The following is a 12,227-nucleotide window of genomic DNA, read 5'->3' on the forward strand; positions in this document are numbered from 1 at the left end:
CAACTCTTGCTTAATTTTTTAAAAAGCAAAAAGTTAAACTGGAAAATTAACTCTCTGCATGCTCACAGGGCAACAAATAGGAAATACTTGTGCTTAGTAAGATCTCGCTGCTAGAGGTTCCATTCCGGAAGAATACATTCAGCTTCGCTGGGGACAATCAGCTGAGCCTCGAGGACAGGAAGGGGCCTCAGGGGCATCCTTTGTGTCTGTTGGTTCAAGCGAGGCTTAGCCGTAGAGGGCAAACGTGAAGAGGCCATTGAACTGAGCTCACTGCCTGGGCGGGGAGTGAGAGCAAAGCCTTTGGGACAAGAAGAAAAGACAGAGGGACCGGGGAAGAGCCAATGCCCCTAAGGGAGCTCTTGACGGTGCTCTGCGGTGAGGGTAACATGAATTCTTTGGGGACTTTGGTTAGCTGTACTTCTCCCTTTCAGTTTAAATATGTTACAGTTACCTTATCTGGAGATCTGAGTTTACAAAGGATTCGTTCTAAATCAGTGGTTCTCAATCCTGGCCGCACAGGAAAATCACATGAGAAGCTTCAAAAATGTTTAGGCCCCAGCCTAGACCACTTAAGTCAGAATCTCTAAGAAGGGAGTCTGAGGAATTTATATATATATAAGATATAATTACACAGAAGGGATTTACATATATTTTTACATATGAAAGTCTACATAAAAGAATTTATATATTGTAATTATGTAATATGTAATCATATGTAATTAACATATATTACACAATTTACATAAATTCCTTTATACATGTAATTATATTATGCATATGTATAATTTCCTAAGGCTATATATAAAGGAATTCATAAAAAAGTATATTATAACTACATATAAAGGAATTTATACATAATACAATTACATATAATATGTAATCACATGTCTATATTACATATATAATTAATATTATAATTACTTAATACATTAGCTACAATATATTGTTATATGTAATATAAAAATTATATATTAAATTATATATAAAATTTTTAGGAATTCATATATAGAGATATTATCATCCCATAAAATAAAGGAATTTACATATAATTATTATATATAAATTCCTTTATGTATGTGAACTTACATATTCTATGTAATAATATAGTAGTATAGATCCCTTTATCTATTATATATGTAATCACATAAATTCCTTGGGTTCCCTTAAGTCCCCTCCTTACAACCTTCTTCGTTTCCTCTCTGCCCTCCCCCTCTTGAGAAACATTACTACAAAGCACTGTCTATCTACCTAATCTTCTCAGGGGAGTCTAGCCATGATTGAGAATCATTGATACAGACATTTAAGATGTGTGATGAGGGGGCCTCAGGAAGTCAAGGGAGCTGAAGGACACACTGGGGAAATGAGTCAGCAGGTCTTATCCACAGAGTGGATAAGGGCAGGGAAGCAGTAAGCCATGTAGAGAAGGAATCAGTCTATAGAGACATGTAAGTCAAGGAAATGGCTCAAGAATGGGCAAGAGGCCTGGCTTCTGGTCCTTTAATGTTCAGGACTCCAGAAATCATTCTCTAAGTCAACAGAAGTGTCTTACTTTGTAGGCACTGGTGATTCAATGAAGGGTCAGTACTGTGGGCCATGGGCCCCGGGAGTCCACTGCATTAGACTAAGGGATAAAGTGAGCACAAATGTCAGAGAGGGCACAAAAATGAGCCAGGAAGGAAAGCTGGCTAGTACACATGACCAAGATTGGGAAAAAAGGGTTGCCCATTCTTGGTGAGAAAGCAAAGTATCAGATAATCCTAGGTAGGGTCACTTTTTGAGGGAGTGTTTGGCTGAGTTGTTGGCCACCATGGTTTGCCTTTAATGGCCATGCCCAGCCCCTGTGCGGCCCGTGTCGTGGCCACCCACGGCAGTTGCGCTGCTTTGAAAGCACTGATAGGTTGCTGGCTAGCTGGGGAACCAGCCCCGGCTGGAAGTGAGGAAGGACATTGTGTTCCCCAGCAGGTGTTCAGAAAACAGGAGGCCTCAGTCAAGGATTTCAGCATTGGCCTACGCTTTCCCACACCGGGGGGTCTTATTTGAGGGTTAGATGTGTGGAGGTAGGGCAGGTGTATGTAGACTTGCTGGAGAAAAGAAATGAGCTGCTCGCATGTTTGCTTCATCTTTTCCTAAATGTTCTTAGCCAGGCTGTGCTCAGGATGTGAGCAGCAAATGTGGGCAGGCAAAGGGAGCCACGAAGAGCAAGGGGCCTCTCTGACCCTCTGCTCTTAGCCCAGAGGCTCTAAGGCAGGGGTTCAAAGCTATGGCTGTACATAATAGAATCACCTGAGCATTTCTTAAAAATACAAGTGCCAGGTCCACACCCGCAGGGCTTCTGACTTACTTGGTTTGAGGTGGGATCTGCGACAGCCACATGATTGAAATATTCTCCAGGTTATTCTGAAGTGTAGACAACCACTGACTTTACCTTTGGTGGGGCAACCAAATAGGTGGCCAGTCGAGAGGAAGAGGGATGGGGGAAGTAAAGAGGATCAGAGGACCCGTTTGCCCTGCACAAGGGCGTTAACCCTGGAATCCATCCAGGGGCTGGTTTTTATTTTGCCTTGTTTGCCTAGTGATCTTTTGAGTTTTGCAAGTCTTAATGTTTTAAAATATCTGTTTTCCTTCTGGATCCTCAAATTTTAGCTACATCAGAATCACCAGGCAAACTTGTTAACACAGATTGCTGGGCCCCACTCTCAGAGTTCTTGATTCCGGGGCCCTGGAGTGGGGCCCACTCATTTGCCTTTCTGACAAGTCCCCAGGTTACACTGGTGCTGCCTCTCCAAGAACCACGCTTTGAGAACCATGGGTCTTACTTTATCATTTTATCCTCTAGTATTTTAGTTCTCCAGATTTAGTGTTTCAATTAAATCTTGATTTTCCTTAGCTTTTGTTTTCCTCTTCCTATTAAATTATGTTATATATTTTTTCTTAATTTATAGTTTTTTTTAAAGATTTTATTTATTCATTTGAGAGAGAGAGAGAGTGAGGGGGCATGAAAGGGGAGGGACAGAGGGACAAGCAAACTCCCCACTGAGTGTGGAGCCCTTCACCAGCCAGATCCCAGGACCCAGACCACGACCTGAGCCGAAGTCAGATGCTTGACTGACTGAGCCACCCAGGCGCCCCTGAATTTATAGTTTATCTAGATTTTTCTTATCACATTTAATGTTAATTTATATTCCATTTTATTTTATCAATATTTCTTTAATTTGCCCTTTTGGCCCATATAACAGTTGCCCACTCAAAGGTCATTTTATATCCCCCTTTCCTGTTAACCAGACCCCAATTTTGTTGAGGTATTGGGTAGTCATGTGCTTCATGAAAACCTGTAAGTCTCAGGGGTGATCTTTTTACCAGCTTCATTGAGAAGTAATTGACAAATGATATTGTAAGATACTTAAAAGTGTACGTCATGATGATTTGATGTACGGGTACGCTGTGAAAGGGTTCCTCCCATCTAGTTAATTAACATATCCATCACCTCACATGTTTATCTTTTGTGTGTGAGAACATTGAAGTTCTACCCTCCTAGCAAATTTCAATTTTACAATACAGTGTTATCAGGGGTGACTCTTAATTAGACTAAGCCAATAAAGGTAATTCCACTTTCTTGCCAGTGACTAGCATAAAAATGGCAATGTGATGGGAAGTCAGCTGGTGGTCCCTGGGAAAGTTTTCTTTAGAACAGGAATCAGGAACATTCTGTGTGCCAGGCTTCAGACTATTGCGTGAGGGTTTGATCCTTGCAGAAGAAAGAGCCATCTGGCATCTCTGAGGGAACAAGCCTCAGGAGCAAAGGCAATCCTCCGAAGATGGCCGAGGAGAAAGGTGGAAGGAAACCAGGTCCTTGACGATGTCCTTGGGCCACTGAGCTCACACACCCTGGACTTGCTTTATTTCCAGACTTTCTGTTACGTGAGATTCTCTTTGTTTAGGGCATTTGAAGTTAGGTCTTCTGTTTCTTCAAGCCAAAAGCACCCTAAATGATATATGATATTTTAGCCCCCTGAAGATTACTCTATTTTTCTTTGTCTGCAGATATTTGTGTGTATATCTTAAATTTCTTGAGATCAGGAATCATGATTTTTTTTGTATTTTAAAAAAATGCTTCCAGTTTTAAAAAAGATTTTAAGTAATCTCTGTACCCAATGTGGGGCTCAAACCCACAACCCTGAGATCGAGAGTTGCATGTTCCACTGACTGAGCCAGCCAGGTACCCCAAAATGCTTCATTTTTTACAATATATATATATATATATATCCTTCCCCATTAAAACATCCTCCACTGAAGTGGTGTATTTGTTACAAGTGAGGAATCTACACTGATGTCCAAAGTCCATCGTTTACATTAGGGTTCACTCTTGGTGTTGCTTGGACAAATGTATAATAACATAAATTCACCACGACAGGCTCATACAAAGTAATTTCACTGCCCTAAAAAGCCCTCTGCGCTCTGCCTATTCATCCCTCCACCACCCAACCCCTGGCAACTACTAATCTTTTTACTGTTTTGCCTTTTCCAGAATGGCAGATATTTCATATCATACGGTATGCACGTAGCCTTCTCAGATTGTCTTCTTTCACTTAGTAATATGCATTTATGTTTCCTCCATGTCTCTCCATGACTTGAGAGCTCATTTCTTTCAGCACTGAATAATATTCCATCGTCTGGATGTACCACAGTTTATCCACTCATCTGCTGAAGGACACCTCGGTTGCTTCCAAGTTTTGGCAATTATGCGCAAAGCCGCTATAAACATTCATGTGCAGGACGTTTTTATGTGGACATGAATTTTCAATTCCTTTGGGTAAATACCCAGGAACATGATTGCTGGAGATTATTTCCTTTTGTAAGAAACTGCCAAGCTGTCTTCGAAAGTGGCTGTTTCATTCTGCATTCCCACCCGCAAGAAGTAAAAATTCCTGTTATTTCACATCCTCGCCAGTGTTTGGTGTTGTCAATGTTCCAGATTTGGGCCATTCTAATAGGTATGTAGTGGTAGCTCACTGTTGTTTAAATTTGCATTTCCCTGATGTCCTATGATGTGGAGTATCTTTTCACATGCCTATTTGCGATCTGTATATCTTCTATGATGAGGGTCTGTTAAGGCCTTTGACCCAGTGTTCAATCAGGTTCTTTTCTTTTCTTTTCTTTTTTTTTAAGATTTTATTTATTTATTTGACAGAGAGAGAGACAGCCAATGAGAGAGGGAACACAAGCAGGGGGAGTGGGAGAGGAAGAAGCAGGTTCCCAGCAGGGAGCCTGATGTGGGGCTTGATCCCACGGTCCTGGGATCACACCCTGAGCCGAAGGCAGACACCTAACAACTGAGCCACCCAGGTGCCCCAATCAGGTTGTTTTCTTATCGTTGATTTTGTGAGTTCTTTATATATTTTGGATAATAGTCGTTTATCAGATGTGTCTTTTGCAAATATTTTCTCCCAGTCTGGGTCTTGTCTCCTAATTCTCTTAATATTGTCTATTGGAATCATGACATTTTATGCAGAATTTTTCCAAGGTCTCAAATACAATGTAGTTTGAGAGAACAAATTATTTCATTTCTGTAATTATTTCGTTTCCATACATTTTAAGACTTAGTTTGTATCAAGCTTATGCTAATCACTTGGAACACTAAAATGAGCATATGCACTTAAAGCTTTTGGTTCAAAACAAAAGCAGGACACCTGACCACCTTTAGAGACAGAGGCTTTATTGTGAGGCTGTGTATGGACAGACCTCTCACATCTCACAGCTATGAACCTGTCCTCTCCTTATCTCCAACTTATTGGACCCATGTGGGCCTCTCTTTCTATTTGTGAGTTCTGTCCCTCTCCTTCTACCAGCCAACTGGCCAAATGGGTAAAAACGCTTTCAGGTTTCAGAGGGACACATTTATGTTAGCTTATTATCACCTTATTAGGAAAAAGCTCTCAGGCCCACTACCTTGTGACCACTGGACAGCTTTGGATCAGGTGCCACCTTGAGTCAGCCAACGACTGCCTCAAGACAATAAAATACCCTCATGTATCTTCCTTCAAACTCTGAGAGGAAATCGGGAATGAAAGGTACCATGACGAGCATGTTGAGAGGGTTTAAAAAGGTGATACAGAAAATAACTCCAGAACTAGTATCTTTGGTCACTGCTGTCGTGCCTCTCACTGTGCTACCTGTTTGCCGTGCTTTTAATGATTTCTACCTCCTCAGATTAAAAGAATGAAATAAAACAGAATCAAAGTCTCTCTTTTAAAATTAGTAATGATTCTCAGGGCGCCTGGGTGGCTCAGTCAGTTAAGTGTCAGACTCTTGATTTCGGCTCAGGTCATGATCTCAGGGTCCTGGGATCAAGCCCCTCATTGGGCTCTGCACTCAGTGGGGAACCTGCTTGAGATTTTCTCTCTTCCTCTTCCCCTCCCCCCCAACTTGTTTGTGGCATTCTCTCTCTATCTAAAATAAATAAAGAAATCTTAAAAAAATAAAATTGGTAATGATTCGTAACTTGTATTGGGGAAAAGAAATGGAAACTAAGTTATCAGGGCTAAACCAAAACTGAGCTCTGTTGGGACAAACCATCAATCCACAGTGTCATATTTCTAAAGGATGAATAATAGTCAGAAATATTAAATTAAGTAGTTAAGATAAAAACAATATATGAGGCACTGTTGTAGTTGTTTTTCCTTACGGTCAATTACTACTATACATGTAATTATATTCCCAGAGGAAGATGTTATTGTACAGGTATCAACTTTACCAAGAATACAGAGTTACCTGGAGGATAGATTAGGTTCCTGTACTTACTTAAATGGAAAAAAAAATTTTTTTTTAAAGATTTATTTTTATTTTAGAGAGCGAGGACATGCGTGGGTATGGGGCAGAGGGAGAGGGAGAGAAAGAATCCTCAAGCAGACTCCCCACTGAGCTGGGAGCCCTACTCTGGGCTCGATCCCATGATCCTGAGATCATGACATGAGCTGAAATCCAGAGTTGGCCGCTTAACCGACTGAGCCACCCAGGCACTGTTTAAATGGAAAATTTTTACTTTTATTTGTTTTCATTTTATTTAAATTCCAGTTAACATCCAGTGTAATATTAGGGTCAGAAGTAGAATTTAATGACTCAACACTTCATGTAACGCCCAGTGCTCATGATGTAACAAGTGCGCTCCTTGCTCCCATCACCCATTTAGCCCATCCCACAGCCCACCTCCCCTCCGGCAACTCTCAGTTTGCTCTCTATAGTTAAGAGTCTGTTTTATGGTTTGTCTCTCTCTTCTCTACTCCCCCTCCCCCATCATGTTCGTCTGTTTTTCTTAAATTCCACATGAGTGAAATCATATGGTATTTGTCTTTCTCTGGCTGACATATTTCGCTTAGCATAATACCCTCTAGTTCCACCCATGTCATTGCAAGTGGCAAGATTTCATTCTTTCTGATGGCTGTGTAATATACCATTGTATGTATGTGTGTATATATATACATATATACCACATCTTCTTTATCCACTCATTGGTCGATGGACATTTGGGCTCTTTCCATAGTTCAGCTATTGTTGATAATGCTGCTATAAACATCAGGGTGCATGTACCCCTTCGAATTGGTATTTTTGTATTCTTGGGGTAACCTCATAGTACATTTGCTGGATTGTAGGATAGTTCTATTTTTAACTTTTTGAGGAACCTCCATACTGTATTCCAGGAAAAATTTTATTTTTAAATAAAAAAACACAAGTGTAATTTCAGAATTATTCTTTGAAAAAAAATGACAATTTTTCTTTATTCTTTTGAAAAAAAATTATAGAAAGATATAGTGGGTGCTGCTTTTATTTTCTGTCACCTACTGATCTGCATTTTCTAATGTTTCTACAGTGAGCACATATCACTTCAAAAATAATAAAATGTTAGGGTGCTTGGGTGGCTCAGTCGGTTAAGCATCTGCCTTTGGCTTAGGTCTTGATCTCAGGGTCCTGGGGATTGAGCCCCGCGTTGTCATCCATCGTCACTGGGCTCGCTGCTCAGCGTGGAGTCTGCTTCTTGCTCTCCCTCTGCCCCCCCCCCGCTTGTGCTCTCCCCCAAATAAATAAATAAAATCTTTAAAAACATATATGAAAATGTTACATTAATGTATGACCTGTAAGTAAATAAAAGGAAAAAAGAGGAATTTATTTGGTGTAGTGCCCAGTGTGGTGCCGTAAGTAATAAGGGCTTTGTTTTCTAATGCTTTTGAGGGCGATGATCTCCATTCCAGAGTTAGAAAACATAAATGACATGAGATACCCTGGGAACACACTGTAGCCTATTTTGATTCATTTGAATTTAGAATGGTGGTAATAAACCTATTTGGGTAAGTGTCAGATGATGGCTACTTACATGAGTATTTGTGCTATGACTTCACTTGCTGCGGATTTAGATTGCACCCAAAAGGACAGCTGTGCACGATGCTATTTTTATCTGCCTCCAATTCCTCAGGAACTTGTTTATCCAAATTGTAGCCAACCACCCAGTCCTCAGTGAAAACCCACCAAAATCAAAGGCAATGCTTTCTTTTTTTTTTTTTTTTTTTTTTTTAAGATTTTATTCATTCATTTGACAGAGAGACAGCCAGCGAGAGAGGGAACACAAGCAGGGGGAGTGGGAGAGGAAGAAGCAGGCTCCCAGCGTATGAGCCAAAGGCAATGCTTTCAAAAGCAACCCATTTTGCAACATGGGCAGGGGAATACATGCTATGTAAGAGAAAATGTTCTTCATGGGGTGGACTTCGCTAGAATGGCCAGTCGAGCCATATTGCTACTTCATCACCAACAAACTCCAGTTCCATTCCTCTAGGACCTTGTTCTGCCTTCCTTCCCAACCTCACACTCCACTTTCCAACCAGATGAGATCGCCCTTCCCCAAGCAAGCCAAACACCTTCAGCTCAGCCCGAACAAATCTCCAGACATCACCACGCAAACACTTTCAGGTGTTCATGTACAAAACACCAAACATTAAAACCTCCATTCTATTGTGGTTGATTTTTTTTTTTCTTCAGAAAAAGAGGCAATGTGTCTTGGAAAAACAAAACAAACAAACAAACAAAAAACAAACCTGAGGATGGAGGACGGACACTTTTATGCAATGGGAAAAATAACTACACCAGAGGAGGAAAATTTAGGCAGCGTGCGCATTGGGGAGTAAATGTTCTCCCTTGTGAAGGTTCCCGAATCTAAACTCCTGGCAGGCAGACAGAATTATTTTGTTTCTGATTTGGTAACTTGTGACCATTTACAAAGGCAAAAAAGAGATTAAAAAAAATTCCATTTGAATAAGGGCTGTTTTTAGATTCTTTAATTCCTTTGTTCATTCAACAGATATTAATTGGTTTTAGGCTCTCTTGTGGGGCAGAGCTTTGAGCTACAGGAGGTCTTAAAGTAAACTCAGACATGGTTCCTGCTTTCCAGAAGCCCACGGTCAATTAGGGCAGAAGGAGATTGTCTAAATTTTATAATCTGAATGTGTTGTGATAAAGGTCATGAGTAGAGCTAAAAGGCTTCAGGTGCTATCAATATACTTCCTCTCCACTAATCACTGCCATGAAGTGTTTCTAGCACAACTGTTCAGGGACTCAGAGATCCAGGCATACCCTGAGTGGTAACACAGCATGACTCAGCCATTTGTATTTGCTGGCTCTGGACTGAGCTGCGGCTCTTGCAGGAGGAGGGGACGAAGAGGATAGTGGCAAGTTAAGTGTGATCAGCCCTATCTTTACAAGCCCTATCTTTACTGTCTACAGTATGGGTGACAGCCGCATTATGCAAAACTTGGTGACTTTGCCAAAAACAGCTCTATTTTCTTCTCTGATTTTCTCCATTCAGGTTTGCAACTTGTGAATGAAGAATCTTAAGGAATACGTGAGTCAGCTATTGCTGTACTTATGCAAAAAGTAATCCTAAATCTTTCCATAGTTACAATCAGATACATTCATCCTCATGCCCTGGGTCTCTAAGTCCGCTGAGGTTTGGCTGCGCGAGGCTGGAGTCCAGGTTTCTGACCTTGCCGAGGTCTGCTTCACCTTATGGGGCTCATGATCTCAGAGCACAAAAATGCTAGAAGGCAAGCCGGATTACATGATGTCTCTTAAAGAGCTTGCTCACACCTGGCATACTACCTCTTCCCTCCCATATTTCATTCGGCAGAGCAAGTGATACATGGCCTGGCCCCACATCACTAAGGCCGGGAAATAATATGTGCCTATCTGAGCAGAAGGAACCGCCAAGTCATGAGGGCATGGATGTAATTTATGTAATTCAGAGAAAGCATAAAGAACTGGGAACAACGATCTAATCTATTATAAGGGATTGCTGTTTCTCACAGAGAGAACCTACCAATGAGATACATAAGTAAGTGACCTCTTCCTGGGCAGTGGGGCTGCTGCTGACCTTTGGGTACTAGAATGTGGGATTGACACCCGTGCCCAGCGCTCCTGTGCGATTAGAGCTGAAATAATCATAACCACAGACTTTGAGGGCTTTGGTTCCTGGCCCCAAATAACCTTTGAGCTTGCTGCTTCACAAACAGTGAAGGAAACATGGAGACACATCCTATTTTAAGTGTCCTCGCCTGCTCATTCCCGTCCTCCTGCCTCATCCACAACCGTCAGGCTTCTCAGCCCACCGTGTACAGGGCTGCTCCGAGTCGCTCAGTGATCCTCGTCCCCCCGCTCTCACCCAGCCCAGCGCTGCTGTGTTGCATTGAATACATGCCTACGTTTCTGAATCTCAGTGATGAAGGAACGTTGCGAGAACCTGGCTGGGTTGTTTGTAAGCAGGTCCTGTCCTCAGAAAGGGAGGTCGGGCTCTCCTCTGAAAATGTTTAGATGAGCCTGCCTCAGAAGAAACTCATAGCCTCATAGCATGGGAGCGCTGGGACTTTCGAGGGCATCTAGCCAACCCTACTGTTTTAGAGATCAAGCAAATGAGGCCCAGAGAGTCCATTTAGTGAAGGAACAAAGACCGGGGTCTTGGACTTCTTATTCTCAATCCAGGGGACCCAGAGTGTCTCACCGCTCCCATCCTTCCCTGAGGCAGTTAGCTGCATTCTTATTAAACTGATCATGAACATGTGCGGCAGGTCCCAGATGAACTTCTATAAATACAAGGATATGGGGGCCTTGGACTCTCTCTGTTCATACAGTCATTGAGAGCTCCCCAAGCCAGCAAATTAGACTATTTGGTCTAGGAAAAGGAGATCTCAGCTAAAATGCAAAGATGACTATAGAGATAATCCTTAGTTTTTGATCTTCTAAGGGCCCGAGGACCAGAGTTGCATTTTAGAGACAGCCCTCCCCACCAGCTCGGGAATTCCCAGGGCAATCTCAGAGAAAACTAAGGGGATGGAGGGACCCTGAAGCATCTGAAGTTCATCCCAAATAAATGGAAATTGCTAAACTGACTGGTTGTATTTGTAAGTGACTATATTCCTTTTACCACTACCAGAATTGAAATTCAGAACTGACACTATAATGGAAAAAGAGAGTAAGTTACTGTTTTCCAGACCTGAGTTTGTGACTGTCATTTTGAGCCTATTGGTGTTGGCAAGATAGTAGTATCAGCTACCACTACTGGCAATGAGAGTAGGAGTAACCCTGCTAGCTAAACGTATGGAAACAGTTCTGCAACAATTTAAACACGGAATACTTTCATTTTGCTCATACGCATTTGAACATTTCCACAATGAACACGCATGACTTTTGTAATAAGAAAAATAGTATTTTAACTAAAAAACAATCACCTCCCACCCTCCACTACTCAGTCCTACCTGATACAAATCCTTTCCATTTTCACTTATTTTTGGCACTACCCACATACCTTGGCTTTGGAGTTGCTTCCCCTTACATCTTTCTTATTCAAATTTGCAATTTCCCTCCAAACCTTTGCGCCTTTATATTTTCTAGTTTCATGGGTGTTGAGGATTTAGTTGGCCAGGACATCCACTGAATTGGAGAAGTCAAATTAAATAGAAAAATCAATAAAAGAAAAAGCACTGAGACCACTAATCTGCATTTATCATTCTGAAGTGGACTTCGGAACAGATATTATGTATTTACTAATGTTGTCTGCCCTACTTAAAAATTACCTCAAGAAACTTAGAAAAGTCATCAAGATATGATTTGATCAAAACCGAAAGAGCAGTGGAAGGAAATTGAGTTCCTTTTAACAGGCGTGGGAAGGCCCAGATGAGTAAGACCGGGGCAGT

General features: G+C 41.5%; 1 long non-coding RNA gene across 1 annotated transcript; it reads left to right on the forward strand.

The window, feature by feature from the left end:
* The first annotated feature begins 4,782 nt into the window (after positions 1-4,782).
* LOC117802415 lies at positions 4,783-11,423 on the forward strand. Its single transcript, XR_004625822.1, has 2 exons — positions 4,783-4,991; positions 9,848-11,423. It is a non-coding gene; the product is annotated as an uncharacterized LOC117802415 (long non-coding RNA).
* The last annotated feature ends 804 nt before the right edge of the window (positions 11,424-12,227 follow it).

This window comes from Ailuropoda melanoleuca, chromosome 5 (genome assembly GCF_002007445.2).
Source record: "Ailuropoda melanoleuca isolate Jingjing chromosome 5, ASM200744v2, whole genome shotgun sequence".
Lineage (NCBI taxonomy): Eukaryota > Metazoa > Chordata > Mammalia > Carnivora > Ursidae > Ailuropoda > Ailuropoda melanoleuca.